Source organism: Callorhinchus milii, unplaced genomic scaffold, assembly GCF_018977255.1.
Source record: "Callorhinchus milii isolate IMCB2004 unplaced genomic scaffold, IMCB_Cmil_1.0 Scaffold4, whole genome shotgun sequence".
Lineage (NCBI taxonomy): Eukaryota > Metazoa > Chordata > Chondrichthyes > Chimaeriformes > Callorhinchidae > Callorhinchus > Callorhinchus milii.
The window spans coordinates 50,002,448-50,020,486 of NW_024704745.1; positions in this window are offsets into that span (position 1 = coordinate 50,002,448).

Consider the following 18,039-nt stretch of genomic DNA (forward strand, 5'->3'; position numbering starts at 1 on the left):
GAAATCAGAATCAAAGATAAATATTTGAATCGGATCTGGTCTTAATTTAGGTATTTCTGTTCAGTAATTTGCCATCTCAATCAGTAGCGCAGCAAGGAATCTGCTGATGCTTCACAGTAGCATCCCAGCTCTCTTTGATCCTGGCTATCAATCTCACTTTTGATTCAGATAGCTTCGCTCATTGAAAGTAGAATTTGTAATGTGCAACTCTAATTACAAGCAAAACTGTCGCAGTCTTTTGAGACCTTACATCTGGATACAGTCCAATATAGAGCTGCCCTGATAGCATGGATACCTCAAGCAATTTCTATTTAATAAGCAGAACACTCCTCCAATATCTGGTGCCTGACACTAATTTATTTGTATCATTTCATATACACAGTAAAAACATGCTGCAAAGTGGATGTTTTCCACTTACTGATAGCTGCCATTGATTGCTTTGCAGAGATCATTAACAGTCTTTTGCCACACTATAATGATGCCAAGAGTCTACTTTCTGCTAACTACAACACATGGGACACTACAATCTATTTCATAAGCTTTTCTTTTACATCAGTGCAAAATGTGCATTGCACATAGAAAATATTACTTGCCTCAATTCAATAACTAAGCCTCTTTGTTATGAAATCTTCGGGTGAAAAATAAGATGTGCAATGTAATCATTCTCACCAGTGGCAATTATCAACAAAAACTTGAATTCACAGGTTAATACTTGGAATGCTGTACAGAGGCAAAGTTGGACACCGGGCAAGGGAAAAGCAGGAGGGAGAGGTGACCATAAGCGCAGTTCAAGAGGTAAGTCTTGAGATGGAGTTTAAAGATGGATAAAGAGAGGGGGAGGCAGAGCGATTGAGGCAGGGAGTTCCAGACGTTATAATAATAATAATCCTTGAATTTGATATAGCGCTTTTCACGTCTTCTAGACATCTCAAAGCGTTTCACAGAATATACTACAGTATATAAAGTGAATTGACTGCATTTTCTGTGGGCAAATGCCGTAGCTATTGCGCACAGCAGTGTCCCACAAACAGTTGTGGATTGAAGTGACCAATTTCTTATTGTTTTTTTTCCTTGAGGGATTATTATTAGGCGTGTGGACTAAGGAAACTTGCCCAAAGATTCGCCCTGCCGGGAATGGAACCCAGGTCTCTCGCTTGTGAGGCGAGTGCTCTAACCACTGAGCTACAGGACTCCACAAAAGGGACATAGTGGCTGAAAGCATGGCAAACAATGGTGTTGGGGAGGGGTCCTGGCGTATACAGCTGGCCTGTGCAACTGAACAACAACAACAACAAGATTTCATTTATAGAGTGCCTTTCACGTCGGGAGGACGTCCCAAGGCGCTGGACAGTTGGGTCGGGACCCGAGCAGGGGGGAAATGGTCAGAGTGAGGGGAGGGAAGGGAGGGAGCGAGGAGGGGGTAGAGAGTCGAGAGGGGAGCTGAAGGCACAGTTGAAGAGAAAGGTCTTGAGACCGGCCTTGAAGGAGGAAAGGGAGGAAGCAAGGCGAAGGCACTTGGGGGATAGAGTTCCAGAGCCTAGGGGCTGAGAGGCTGAAAGCCCAGCCACCGTGGTAGGGGGGTTAGGGTGGGGGATGTGGAGCAGACCGGAGCCAGAGGAACGGAGGGTACGGGCAGGTAAGTAGGGGGATAGTAGGTCGGAGAGGTAGGAGGGAGCAAGGCCATGAATGGCCTTGTAGGTGAGGATGAGAATCTTGAATTCGAAGGAGGAGGGCAGAAGAGTGAAGTACAACATCACATACTGCATTTTCACAACCTTCTATGGACTAGTTGAGCCAAGTGGCCTGTTTTCATGCTGTAATATTCAATGATTTTTTGTGTATTTCTACACTGTTGACTGGATTCGTAATCTGCTGCTAAGTGGTAATCATTAATGGGGATGGCAACCAATCAATAAGCTATCTAAATATATACCTTCAACCTGCACATGGACTACATAAGAAAGATGTAATGCCCCAAGGAAGGAGTTGACCAAAGGAGTGGTGGAGAAGGTAGATTTTTGGAATCAGTTGAAAGCATGTTATGTTCCGTGGCATATTTGTTCATCTCAGTCTGTATCAATCCCTCTATCCTCTGAGCCAAATTATGACAGAAAAGCAGAAGGAGCTTTAACTGCATCAAATCGTTGATGTACATCATCTTGGAATGCTTGATCCTGCCCCTGGGTACAAAAGAGTGGGATGTATTCTATTTTATTCCCCAGTTCTGACATCTCACAACTTAGTGACCCTCAAAAAATCAGCGCCCAAAATTATTTTTTATTATATATTGTCAGTATCAGATTGGCTCATTTGATAGTAATCTCACTACTGTGAGATTGTGTCAGGGTTCAAGCATTATATTGGAACTTTGAGCTCTAGGTTGGTACTCCAGTGCAATGTTGGCCGAGTGCTATAGTGCTTTAGACGAGACATTAAACGAAACGTTAAATCACCAGTCAGGTGGACATTAAAGATCCCATGGTACTTTCAAAAAGAGAAGAGAGTTTCTCTTGGTGTCCTGGCCAATATTCCTTCAAATACAATTGGTCACTCAGTCTATGGCTATTTGTGGGACATCACGTTTTGCAAATTGGCTGCCGCTGCTGCATTCGCCCACAAAACACACATCCAGCACTTTACAGTATATCCGGTAAAGCACTTGGCACATCCTCCCGACCTGAAAGGCACCACACCAAATGTAAGGATTATTATGATGATTATTAATATTATTATTAATAACAACCACAAGATTACATTTGTATAACGCCTTTCACATTGGGAGAAACTCTCTTCTCTTTTTAAACAGTACCATGGGATCTTTAACATCCACCTGAATGGTGATTTAACGTTTGGTTTAATGTCTCTAATAATAAAGTCTAAGGCAAACATATATGTCACGTAGCTTAGTTTTTTCTCCAGGGTAGTTGTACTAAAGAACTATATCTCATCCTAGAAATTTAAACAAACAAGATGCAGAAAGCAAATTTGTTCATTCACATGGCTGTCCTTTTGTATTGGAGCTTAGGCTTTCTGTGATCTTTGATCCCAGGGAAGAGTAAAACCAATCGCTCCCCCCTGTCCTGCATGTCTATTGTAATCTTAAAAGGAATTTATGGCTAGAATCTAAGAAGAACTAAGTGTGTGGTAACTGTGGAATTTAACAGAGGAAATTCTCATTTATAAAGGGACGCCTGCCCATGTAAGTGAAGATGGAGGGCACCTGTACAAGAATAGGAATTATGATACTCATTTAATGCAAGACTGAGGAAATGAAGGCCATAGAGGTTCAGAATTAAGATAAAACAAGTCCGATGTAATACAGCAATTAGCAGTGCAGTGCACACAGCTCAACTTCACTAATGTTCCCAGTATTTGACCTAACAGGCTTTGATGCTGACAGATAGTTTATCTTCTTATTCCCGGAGTTACAGCAGGGCATACCAAGGCATTTGGAACAGGGAAAATACTCTATTAAAGGTGAAAACACCCAGTTGGCTGTCAAATTCAGTATGACCAATAAATTTAAATTGTCAGACAGAACAGCAGGACACAAGCAAATTAACATATCGTGTTACCCTGAGGAAAGTGATTTCAAGGACCACTGTGCATATGTCTGCTTGAGATAGAGCAGTATATAGACTCAATTTGATCCCTCACTCAAAAGGATAATTTGGCATTACCCAGCATGTTGAATTACGGTCAGGTCCGCAAAGAAATTGTTCGCTGAATCAAAATGTTTTCATTCTAATTGTGTGAAATTTAAAGCTGTTGCACATTTGCAATATAGATAGGGTATAAATTTATCTGATTGTCAACTGTAAGCAAGGTCATGCAACAGAATAATAGCTTATTGATTGGGGTGACATTTTAAGATTGAGGGAATTTCTTTCATGATGGATCGGAGGTTGAATAATAGTGCTGCAGACAATAGTCAGAAGTAGAATTTTTGTATTGGAAATTCAATTTGGGTTGCTTTTGCTGATTCACAGGGGGAAACAATCATTAAATTGACATCCAAAATGGGAAGAAGGGTCTTACCTATGATTAGAGGCTGGGCAAATATAAGATATATTCCTGAGAGATGAGGGTAAGGGGTGATCTGATTGAGGTGTTTGAAATAACAGAACAAATTTCCAAGCTAGATTGGGATCCACTTATGCCACTAGAAGAGAGTTCCAAATAAGGGAACACACATTTTAAAATTAAATTAGTTAGAAAGTTCAGAAAACATTTCTTGACACAAGGGAATGTGAAAATATGACTGTTCCGTCCCAGAAGGCAGTAGATGCAGAATCAATTAGATATTTAACAGGGAACTCGATAATTGGGAAGTAAAGGTATTAATGGGTTTTGAAAAACGGTGGGAAATGAGTTAAAAAAACTGTTGGGATTTAATGAAGGCAGAACAAACTGGTGGCTGAATGGCCTACATTATTTTTTCTAATATTGAAGATTGATTTTTACCTATTTATTCTTAATGTATAAGCAAACGTGGCATTTGGTTTGTACACAACAATGTCCCACAAATAGCTGTGTAATGAATGACCAATTTTCAGCTGGAGAATGGTTGGCCAAGAATCGAGAAGAAATTCCCATCAATTTCAAATGGTGCCCTGGAATCTTTATTATCCACCTGGGCAGGCAGATTGGAATGAGTCCCAATGTGGGGGTCTCTTTTTGAGTCAGCTCCTCCCTCACCTTACTTTGCTGGAGTCCTCCATCATCTCCATACAGATTGGACCTTTCTCCTTTGTTCCCACTCTCTATTGGTTACTTGTCCTGTCCATCACCAAACACTCTTCCTACCTTCCAATAGGAGATAAGTATCTGATGATGCAGTTTGCAAGGTGGGCAGAAAGTACTGTGGTAGTATTTTGTCTTTGTATTCTTAGAGCTCCTTACATGTTTGTTTGGAGTCCTCCTCTCTATTGCCCATTCTGGATTCACTCACTTCCCACTGGTTTAGAGAAATATCTGATACTTTTGCAATGTAGGTACTATTCATATTTTACTTTTCCAGTATACACATAGTATACTTAAGCTGTGACAGCAGGATTTATGGTACAGTGATTGGTTTCAGGTCCCAGTGAGGGCTGTGAGAAATGATTTGCCTGTAGCAATGCACCACTTTGTAACACACCTGTTTTTTTCTAATCCAGTGAAAACAAAATTGCAAGACACCAAGCACACTGCCCCAGGCAGAGGAACTCTCACCAGTGATATCGCGCTCATGTAGATTGCAATGAAGGAAATATGTTCTTTCGGGCTACAGAAAGTTGATATCTGAAGGGACAAAAGTGGAGTCATGTTTACATTTGTACCTCAAGTGAAGGCCCTATGGTTTCCACCAGGTGTTAACGTAACAATCAATTTGAGCTCGCTCGTTTATACTGCTGCTCACAACAGGAAAGCTCATCTAACTCATAAAAGTTGAAGCACAAGCAAATGGATATCTGTAAGCAACAGTTGAAAGAAATGCATGCTGGACTGGGGTGAAAACATCAGTGCACCACTGGACTGGAATTTGCCCCAAGCCAGCACATGACAAAAGTGAGTGTTGATATGATTCTTGCTTTTGATATAGCGACTTTATCAAGTCATTGAGACATCTCAAAGGGCTTCATAGGAATTAACTATGTAGTGTAGTAACTGTAATGTGTTGGGTACCAGTCTTGCATTCAGAATGCATGCTATTTGTCCTTGTTTTCATTATCTTGTTCTGAAATAGATTCTCCCAGGCGTGACATTGATATTGTAAATGGGATTTGATGCCCAGTTTATACAGCTGGAAGCAAAGCAATATTGCTTCCAGTGGTGAAGCAATTGGTAGCCTAGAAGTCTCTTTTCCTCCTAATACTAATTGCATTGAGCAGAGGGGTGGAAAGTTTTCTGAAAAATGCACAAATAAGCATGTATGTAGGGATCTGACAACAGTGTTAGTGTTTTTTAATGTTATTAATGGTGCTGGTCTGACTGTCCTTTTAAAAACGTATAAAATCCATCCCTTAAATGTTTGTGGGCAGCTGTTTTAAGAAACGATCTCTGAACAGAGACTGAGTTGATTTGTAACCCATGCATTGATACTGAGGCTGCAAATCAATGGGATTGATTGTTGGCTATTTTCTCAAGGTAGTTTCAGGAGCTAGACTCCAGAGAAGAGTTTCACAAATGCGGCCACATGCGTGATATTGTGGGGCCACAGCAGCCCCTGGCACCCACCATGTGTGAGGTGCACATCTGCTATTGGCCAGCTTTAGTATCAATACAAGTGTTGGTTGTGCAAAGCAAATTGCTTTTAATCGGTAATCGCTTTTAATCGCTAAACCGGTTACAACTTTAGCGATAATTCTAATTCCTAATACTAATAATTTTTTGTGAACTCTTCCGCCCCCTCCCCACAAGGAGGATAGTCACCAGTTGGTCGTTCGACATCCGACAAGGGCGGGTGTGAGCCCTGACTAGGTGGATGGTAGGTATCCTGCAAGCTTCCTGGTGGGCAACCACTGCTCTGGAATGAATCGGTGGCAAAGGGCAATATAAGCTGTTGCAAATCTTAAAATGTTAATAACTAACCTTAATGTTAAGGATGACAACATTTGTGTTTTTTAAAAAAAGTTGTTGCATAATAAATGTGATTCTTCTGCATCTCATACATTAGGCTTGTTTAAAAAAAAATGGTTTAAAAATTTGATTCCAACTTACATTTTAGTTATCTGTAAAAGCAATGTAAAGCTTGTTTGCCAAAATACATTGAAATCATCATTAGAAAATTGTTCTTTAAACATTCACTGACTCTAAATTATGAAAAGGCTACAGATGACCGATCCAGAGATGTCCACACAGCCAAACACAGAGCAGTTGTTTTCAAGCTGGAATAACTGGAAGCTGACTATATTAGCCATGGTAATTTTCGTCTTGCATGATTGCAGATGATCTTTATTATGCAAGTATTATTATGACATTTTTCACAGTATTTTCTGATTTTAAATATCTTCTCACAAATGAACACAGCTGAATTATGCCTTGATTCAGTGGTGTAGTTCGGTTTAATCTAAAAATAAAACAAACCATTTAAACAAAATCAAACCAACTGCACAAAAATATGTATGTCTTATCTTAAATGTCTTAACTACAAGACACAGTCACAATATATTCTGTGAAGCTCTTTGGGACAACCTCTCAACAGGAAAATTATTATTAGGTGTTTCCAAATGTAAGGATTATTATTATTACAAATTCCAGTTCAGTTCGTATAGGTATCAAACCTAAGCTATTGGGTTTAACATAATCTTATTTATAATAATAATAATAATATTCACAAGTAGGATGGAGAACCTAGTATGATGGAGGGAAGAAAGGTGGGGAAATTGCATGGTCAAGAAGAAACCAATCATTCGGTCAACACAGTTAAAGAGGGCTTTGAAGGCAGAAAAGAGTCCCTAACTGCAGGAGTATATGGTTGAAGGCTTCTCCGCTGATGGTGAGACAGAGGAAGTGAGTAATGATCATATTCAAAAGAGCACTAAGCATAGGAAGCAGAATAAGGCTGAAGGAGATTATTAATGTAAAAAGGGACAAAATTGTGAAGGGTTTTGAAAGTTAGGAAAATAAACTTGGAAGTCAATCTTGAGGTAAACGGAGCCTGGCGAGGATGTTATTAAAAAAAGATCAAAGAGTCAAATGGCCTGTTTGTGAGCTGTACCATCTCTGAATCTATAAATTAACTCATCCAAAAGTTCTCTGCAGTCCATATCTTCTCCACACCAGGCCCCACAAATCCGTTATCTCCATCCTCGCCAGGCTCCGTTTACCTCAAAGATTGACTTCCAAGTTTATTTTCCTAACTTTCAAAACCCTTCACAATTTTGTCCCTTTTTACATTTATAATCTCCTTCAGCCTTATTCTGCTTCCTATGCTTAGTGCTCTTTTGAATATGATCATTACTCACTTCCTCTGTCTCACCAACAGTGGAGAAGCCTTCAGCCATATACACTTGAAGTTAGGGACTCTTTCCCAAAATCCCTTCTACATGTTCATTTCCCTGCCTTCAAAACCCTCTTTAACTGTGTTACCGAATGCATGTTTTTTTCTTGACCTTTGCAATTAGTCAACACAGATACATTTCCCCACCTTTCTTCCCTGCTAGAGGTTCTCCATCCTACTTGTGAAGCATTTTGAGATCTTCATCCTGGGTTAAATGTACAAATTGTTGGTAATTTGTTTAAAGTCACTTGCCCTTACTCAGATCAGCTCTGCTTCTTGCTCAATCTCCACAGACAAAGGGGGCCCAACATTTCAAGTAAAATTCTTATCCTGCAAGTGCTTGGAGATGCTACTCCATGAGAAGGGCACTATATAAATGTTATTGTAAGACCAATATGGCTTCAAGTGTCCAGATTTGTGGTAAATGCTTCGAATTAGTTGTGAAATATCTGACTTGCAAAATGGGAATCCTGTGTAATCTTAAAGTTTAAGACCCAATTTTCTCTTTGCCTAAGTCTTGCACTTTGAATTTCAGCACTTTGCTGACTACTCACACTCTACTGCAGAGATTCCTCCAAAAATAAACTCCATTCACTTTTTGACCCCAATGTTATTCTCCTGATTCCCCTGCATCCTCATGAATGCTACCCTTTGCTCCCTGAGCACAGAAATATGCAAGTTATGGATCATTTAACAAACATTGGACGTTTGACTTAACCGTAAATACAGAACCAAATAGTTAAAATATTGCTTTCTTTATGGCAATCAATTGAGGAAAAGCATACTGCTTTATTGAATTACTACTAGCTCCCTGCTGCTGGCAAAATATTAGATTCTTCTTTTGATGCTTATGTTGAATTGTCCTTAACTCTACTGTTTCTAGGCCATATCCTTGCTGCCTTCAATATGATGCCCTTCACACAAGAATTGTTTCCATTATTCCTACTGTAAGAATCAGATGATATTTCTATGTCTTCATCAATCTCTCCCTGCCTTGTTTGTTGCCCTTCTATAGAGGGTCAACAGCAAAAACATATTATTTTAAAGTTAGTTATGGATGTTAAAGCTGCTCACAGATGAAGCCTTGTGTCAGAGTGAAATGTTATCCCATGATGTGTGGTGAAATCATAATAGATAATCTTCAATTCACTAGTGTTATTGTAAATGGCTAAATTAACTTTGTTATACAGAAGTGTCTTGCTCTAAATTGATTGAAGATAACCATTAATTGTATTAATGTTTATTTTAAATAGAACAATAACCAAATACAACCCAAGTATAAGGAAAAGAGGAAGGAAAGAGAAAGAAAATATATTTTATCACAAGAATGTGAATATTACAGCATTCTATAACTTTGAAATGTCTTAAAATAATAATTATTGTCAAGTCTTCTGACAAAACTAGTTGTATAGACAGCATGCCACAAAAAGCCATGAGGTGATTGATCAATACATGGATGATTGCCCAGGACACTCAGAGAAATTCTCTTTCACACTCTTCAGGTATTCATTAAACTACAACAACAACTTCATTTATACAGCGCCCTTCACGCGCGTCGCATCTCAGAGCACTTTGATTCTGTGTAGCATCTTGGATGCTTAGTTAAGCTACAGGTAGATAGACAATAATTCATCTAAAATGGCTACCGTCCATGTGAGGAGGGGGACAAATGAGAAGGAATCTTGAGAGGGATGGATTACTTTGGAAGAGAAATGGCCACATCTGTCTAGGTACATCAGGTGAACTGCTAGAGAGATGGGCTGGACAGGAGAGGCGCTTGTGGATTACAGGAGCAGCTGTAGTCTCAGCTCATTTTCTTGGTCTTTTGTTTTCTCCACAACTTATACAGCAGTCAGCATCCCCATTTACTATCCTGGAGCTAGGTCTCTGTATCAGCTTAATCCTGCAGGAGCAAGGAGTTCAGGATTCTTATCCTGTTTGCAACCATACCTGTGTGAGTTTGAATCTCTATGTTTCACCAATTATTAATCTGGTGTGTAAAAACCTTGCCACAGTGCTCCAGTTGCTCAATCGGATTGTAAATACATCTGTGCTGTGCAAGATGTTGCCCCCTGATCTTTGCATCGTGTCACTGCTCAAGTGACACTTACAGTTTGATGGAATTTTTAATATCAACCTGAACAAGCAGATGGGACTTTGGTTTGACATCTCATCCGAAGAAAGGCATCTCTGACAATTCCAATGCTCTCACAGTACTACATGATAGCGGCAGACCAAATGATGAGTTCAAGTCCTGGCTTATGTAGTTTCAATCTAACATTCCACCCACTCCCCCATAACTTGGTGGCAGTCCAACAAATATTGTATGCTGCAAGTGTGTTTACTTCCTGAGAGATGCAGCAGATTGACGAGTCTTCAATTATAGTTATGTGTTGAACCTCATTTGAAGGGATTTTGACCCAATTCAGGCATTTCAAACACAAATTCTGACAACTTTGGAAATAAATACACTATGCATTCCCAAGGGAGATGATTTGTTGGTTTGTATACATCTGTAGATTTGTGATGCTCTTCTATAATTCATCCAATTACATTTGGCAGCAATACTTGATGAAGGCTCTAAGGTTAGGTGTTCGTGTTTTCTGTATATTTTGTTTTTTTGTTCAACTTGGCTAAGGTTGTATTTTTTGTTGTGGTGCATTAATTATGCAGGTTATCTTCAGGGAATGGTATTTGGATTCTTATTTAATATTTTTAATATATGGAAAAAATACTTGAAAGCCAGTATCCTCAACAAATGTCCCAAATGTGTAAATGAATAGGAGGATATAGAGCAAACAATAATGAAGTGGGCAAACAGATTCAGAAATATGTATTTGGTTCTTTTGGGTAGTTGGGCTAATAGGTGGCAGATACAGTTCAGTGAGGATATGTGTAAGAAATAATTCCTGAAGGAGCAAGGAACTAAAAGAGATAGAGGAGGAAGATGGATGAAATGGAATAATCATATAATGTGCTGAAGAAATTTGTTTTGTATAAACCGGCGAAACCTTCAGTACTTTGTAGCAGTAATACTACTTCTGAGGAATCCAAGTTGTGAGCAAAGACTAAGGCAGTCAGGCTTATTCTCTGTGGAACATAGGAGCTGTGTGGAACCGGCAGTTTTCAAGATTCTGAGGAGTATTGTAATTTGATCAATATAGTACTGGTTTCAGCAGGAAAAACAAATTACATTTACATAGCGTATTTCATGTGTCATAGAATCATAGAATATTACAGCACAGAAGGAGGCCATTCACCCTCTCATTCCAGACCGTGTGCATCATCATTTAAAAAAATTAAGAGGCAAAAAGAGAAGTCAGACTGGCCTTTTAAGCGCAATTGTTATCAATTGTGAAAGAAGTTACCAGGGAAGGTATGAAGGAAACATTATAACCAAGTTTTTAAAAAAAAATGTGATACATTTTTGGAAAGAAAAAGGACTGAGGAATATGGTGAGGAGGATGTTTTCTCAGGCCTACAACTATCAAGAGGCTGGCTTGTTGAATTTAATATAGAATGTAAGTGTGAGAGGGATAATTTTATTTATAATACAGTGAAAACTATTGAAGGAGCTTTAAAACTCTGTTATTTTATATGAGGTCAAATTCAGCAATATTTGGAGAGCTTTGATCATCACCTTAAAAAAAATTCCACCAGTGAAAATTAACTTCAACAATAAAAGACATGTTTAACGTAATATAGGGTCTAATTTGTAGGATTTTATGATTTGAATAGGGACTCGCTTCTTCCGATAACTGGAAGTATGTCATGTTGGCTCTAGGGATCCTTGCTCTGAAAATAGACCCATTTGGAGCAGCACTCTTGTGACTTAGCATGAAGGACATCAGGATTTCTTAATTAAGAAATACCGCAAATTAGATCGAATAGTTTCTTTTTTTTAAGCTGATACTAGTTCTTTGGACCTGCTGGAGGTGTACACATTAAAGAATGTAAATCAATACTACCATTTTGGGCTTTTGTAGCACCACCTAGAAATGACTGGTGAAGTAACTCCTGCTTTTGTACCATTCTTCTGTGGCTTGAAGTCATGGCATATGGATTAGAGCCCAGGACCTAGAGTTGAAAGACCAATTAGTTAACTCAGTGCAGAGTCCAGGCACATGTGGCCATGTATCGTCAATCATTATAATGCAGTGTTCTGTATTTTTTGGAGCATTGGAAACATGGTTAATTTTTAGCAATACATTTCTAGACCTTTCCAGACCTTTTGATCTGGCCAATGCTATTGTTTCAATGAATGCATCCTTTTCTTGGAATATATTGCTTCACTGAAACAATGCAGTCTCACTGAAACATACTTTGCTACTTTGTGCCTTTCGCTAGCAGAATGTTATAAAGTCAAATTCATTTCCTCTTTTTCAACCAGTAAGCTTTTCAGATGGATTTAAACCTTATTGGTTGGATAAACTTATTGCCATTGGTTAGCGAGGCATCTAAAAATTGGAATATCCGGGGTTAGTGGCAAGAGCAGAAAATGTAGTTGTTTAATGTTGCATAACTGTACAAATTGCTTTTATGCCAAACAGTTAGAGTGCCTGTCCCGTGGAGCTGCACCCGGCTGCCATTATGTTTTTTAGATTGGGTTATACTGCATACTGGCCAGGAAAAGTGTAGTTTTATATGGATTTCATAGAATAACCAAAATGCAGTAGATTCTATGAATGAGAGTAATGAAGCTGGCCTATAATGAAGCTGGATCTGTTTATTCTGAATAATATGGGCCAAGCAGTACATATTACGGTAAGCTGCCTTTCTATTTAGCGTTCATCACTTTAATATTTTTGCTCATGAGAGCCATAGCAGTTGCTATACTGTTGTGATGGATAGACCCAACTGCAGGACTGCGAAAGCAAAATTAATTGTGCGAAAATTGTGTTTGTTCTCCAGGCCGATAATATTCAAGAATGCAAGTTTGTACAAATGGCTTCAACATGCATGCAATGGATAGCTAAGCACTGCTCTCTGTTAAATTATTAGGCCCAATGGCCTTTTATTTTAGTGAAATGAGCATAAAGAAAATAATATAATTTCTCCATTTGAGTGTGAAACCTCCAAATTAATGAAATGGTATTCATGTTGCAAATTTAACTGGTCTCTTAAAATACTACTATTTTTATAGTTCAGGCAATTATTTTCTGTAATCATTGACAGGAAGCAAAGAGTTTGGTCTTGATCTAGAGAGAACAAAGGCAAGCTGGATGTTAGCTTGATTCATTTGATCGTCCACTCATTGCTGAATCAAAAGGCTGTGTGTTGACTTGTCCCTTTCATTGCCTCTTTCAAGATCTACCTCAAGACCTTCCTCTTTGACCACACTTTGGCCATAATTTTCTCCTCCTACCCTCCCACATAAAAGGCACTATATAAATGTAAATTTGTATTGTATTAACACTTCAATGCAGTATGGGGACTGCTGCATTATTGTTGGTGTTTTGTTTTTGATGAGATATCAAACTGAGATCCAATCTTCATGTTCAGATGGATGTTAAAGATCCCATGGCACAATGTTAAAAGGGAAGACCATTTCTCCTGATATTCTGGTCTACAGTCCCCCAGATAAAATGATTGAAGTGGGGTAAATTCAAGACTAATCTGCGGAAACACTATTTCAGCAAGTGGTAAATCTATAGAACAGGCTCTCCAGGGACATGGTGGAAGCAGAAAGTGTTGAGTCATTCCAGTTCAAATTAGATAGATTTTTAGATAATATTTTGGGATACATTATATGAGTAATTTGAGACATGACATGTAGAAGTTTAGTATGCTTGGATGAACCTGACAACTTTGGATCTAATATTCCCAAAGCTTTCCACTACGTTGTAAACTAATAATAATAATAATAAACCTTGCATTTGATATAGCACTTTTCATGTTTTCAAGATGTCTCAAAGCGATTCAGAGAATATACTGTAAAGTGAATTGACTGTATATTTTGTGAGTGAAACATGGCAGCCAATTGTGCACAGCAGTGTCCCACAAACAATCGTGGATTGAAGTGACCAATTTATTACTGTTTTTTTCTCTTGAGAGATTATTATCAGGTGTGTGGAGTAAGGAAACTTGCCCAAGGTTTTGCCCTGCCGGGAATCAAACCCAGGTTTCTCGCTTGCCAGGTGAGTGCTCTAACCACTGAATCCATACAGATCAATTGCTATCAACATTATTGTAGCATGCGACTACGAGGATGGTAAAAGGCGAACTCGATGGACCTTGGTCTTTATTAGTCTAGTAATTCCTATGTTGCTTTATTATGGTATTTTATGTGGTATATGTGGTAAAGGCTTCCTGACATTCACAGTGAATGAGCCTACAAGTTACAGTATGTCGTGCTTTAATTCTGACATTTCCTTAGCATATGACATGGATTAATTTTTAGAGGACAGAGAAACAAGTCCACTGTTGAAAGTGTTGAGTGCAGATTCATTATCAACACTGAAACATTCCTTTAGGTTTACAGGCCCATGTATTGCCTTGAGAGAGAAACTCGTAAGTACAGTACTGAAGAGATAAAGAAAAAGTTACATTAAAGTATTAATACTTACTTACATTTTAAAGCTAATATAATATTGGATCCAACTAATGAAAGGAAAGTTCATTTTATTAAAAATGAAACATTATAAGAATTCATAAGGGTATTTTACAGCAGTACAATGATGTTACCAAGATGTACTTTTTGTCTGAAAAAATGTCTCATGACTGTGATTAAACCATTTTGTAATGGTGAATATATTTTTTGTTCATCCAATCACACATTTGGAATCTGTAAGGAACAAAACAATAAAAATGCTACTTCATTCTAATAAGAAATGCTTGCACAATGCACTTGTGGCTAAATTACTATTTCAACCACTTAGTCTTTCAACTTTCATAATCTGGTAAACTGTTGATATCTAGTTTCAGTAATACAGCATTTCTAATCCTCTGCAGTTGATGGACAGCGTACCCTATACAGCATCACTGCATCAATCAGTATGACCTGAACTACCACACTATACTGATGATCTCCTATTCACAGAAATAGAAATAATTATTTATGAGTACTGCCCTGCTTACTGTTCCTGATTCTGTCTGCCCTAAGGGTACTTCTGCTCTTTTCTTAATATCACTACTGTAATGTCTTCTCTCTCTCCTGAGGTTAACCTGACTCTGGCTGTTCTGCCTCAGTGGATTACTTATACTCTTCATCCACCAGAAAAACTGCCATCTCCTGAATTGTCTCCTCCACTTTTATCTTCAATAGTCAAAAAAAGAACACATTGTATTTTTATAGCACCAAACATCTCAATGTCTCACAAATAATTGTTGTGGGGAGTCATTAGTTTTTCTTCAGGACAAACACAGTCGCCATTTACACTAGCAATATACCACAAACAACCATGAGATGAGAAACCAATTAATCTGAAAAAGTATTGGTCAGGGCAAGGGGAGAAAGTCCTTTCTCTTTTCAAATACTGTCATTGAATATTTAAAATCCACATGAAGAACAGACAGATAGTACTGCAGTTTAGTGTTGTCTGAAGCTCTCCCACAGTACTGCCCTGGAGTATCAACCTGGACCATGAGATCACGTCCTGATGTGAGACTTCAACCTACAGCCTTCTAACCCGGAGCCAAGAGGACTGCCAGCTGAGCCAAATTGACATCTGGGTCACCCATTCCTGCCTGGAGTTGCAAAGGGAAATAGTGGCTTCAGTTGTCAAACTACTAGAAGGGACATTAAATCACATTGAACATTTAGATGATAATGTGCTAAAGGATATAAACAATTTTTATGCTCTTGTCTGATGTGTGGCTTAAAGCATTGAGGTGGTGTTGACATTGTTTGCGAAAATTAAACAAAGGATTTTGTTTGGGATGCAGTATGTTTCATCTGCCTCTTTAAGCACTGCTCATTAATAAAATATTGATCACTGATGCATACAGAAAATGGTTTTATATAGCATAATCTTTGCACTTTATATAATATCTTAAAGTGCATCACAAACTTCTGTAAGGTGAAGTGACTTTTTGTAGGCAACCATGGCAGCCAATTTGTACAAAGGAATGGAAGTCAATGACAGACAGGAAGAGAATGATTTATTTTTGGATAGATGGCCAGGATATCAAGAGGATGTCTCTTTTTTTCAAATAGTGCCATGGGCTCTTTATCAGGTAGACAGGACCTTGGTTTAGCATCTCAATTCCAACTATACAGTATTCCCTCCACACTGTAGTGTGAGTCAGCCTGGACTATTGGCTCAAAATCTCAATGTGGGTCTTAGATCCATGTCCTTCTGACAAGAAGCAAGAGCGCTTACCAACTGAGCCAGGCTGATACCTTATAAATGTGGATGACATTCCTGCCGCAGTTAACACAAACTTCAATGCTAAGAAAACACTTATTACATGATTTAACAACAACATCAACTTGGATTTATATAGCGGGGGTGGAGGGAAGTGTCTCAAAGTGCTTAATTTACTGGATTATCAGCAATTTTCCTATTGATTCAATTGCTGTGAGAACGTCATTCAAGTGCTGACACAACGTATTGATGTGCCAGCATTTTGTACAAAGTGGTTGGATGTAGGCTGACATGTACACTATCCTGTATTATGAGTTCAGGGGGCTTGATGCAATTTCCCAAGTTTTAGGCTTATATCCATTGTCTTAAATTTAAGATCATGCACAATTTTGGAAAATTCTTAAATTCAGTCTCAATTTGAAAGCTTTTTTTTAAAACTGCTTGCACAAAAATGATTTCCAAAATTAGTTTGAAGTTAAACATTTTCCCAAAGTTCTGTATGAACCTAAATTTTAAGACAATGAAATGTTTCAAACCTCTGTCTTAAACAAAGCTTTCAAGGAAATTAGCTGTAAATTGCTCCCATAGAAGGAAGAGCAGAAAATAAGAGGCAAATTAGAAAACAAGGATAGAAACTCTGTTTAGCATTATGTCCATCACTTTCAGAGACTCGTATAATGCTAAATGCGTCTATTGTTAGCTAAGAACTAAATGTTCTTACCCTCTACCTGCAGAAGTAGAAAAGAAAAGGAATTGTTTTTCAACCGCTGAAAGGTTTTCCCATTAAGTCATGGGGCCTGTAATGTTCAATGGAATTTTTACCCACATATGCCTATCTTTAAAATCCTTACGGCATTGATGAAAATATTTGAATTCTGTGGCACCCTGTACTTTCAGTACTTCGGTTTATGACCATCCAGAAGTGCTGTAACAATTCTCTAAGGGATCAGTAAAGCAGATAAGAACATTATTGGAATACACTCTGTAGCCCAGCTTTCCAAAGTGTTTAATTGAGGCAGCTGTTAATAGGTTGGATCAATTTAGTAAGCACAGACAGTTCAGTGCATGCAAATATCAGCCTTGCCCATCTAACCCTCTGAATTCTTATCAAAACTAAATGGTTATTTTTGGGTGAGAAAGGGTAGTTAATTAATAAAAATCTTTATGTTTGGTGTAGTACCTTTCGCATCAGGAGGACATCCCAAAGAGCTTTGCGGGATATACTGTAAAGTGCAGTGACTATGTGTTTGTGGGGAATGATTGAGAAGAAAATAAGTAGATTTTTTTTGGTTCTTGGTACATTTTAAAATGAAGCTGAATTTAATAACCAGGGTATTCACACTGGAAGTTATAAACATTGGCTTAGAAATAGAAAGCATCAAGATATATTGTAACAAAAAAGGTATAGCAAACACTAGTAAATTTGGCTCATCCACCTGCATGAAATTCAAGTGAATTTCATTGTATTGTGAGCGATGCACATTCCCATGAGATGTTGTTTACTGAGGAAAAGAATGCTTTAGGGAGATGAACAGGACAGCCCTATCAAACTCATTCCCTATATTTAGTAGCAAGTGAAGTGCATTTTTGAAGATTGGGGCCAGTGAGGAAGATATTACAAATATCTTTCAATGACCTACATAGGAATTTATGTGGGCTGCTGCACGATTATTGCTTACAAGTTATGATCTGTTTAGCATTAAATTTGATTGAAATAATGATTTTTTTTCATGAATCACTAAAAGCTAC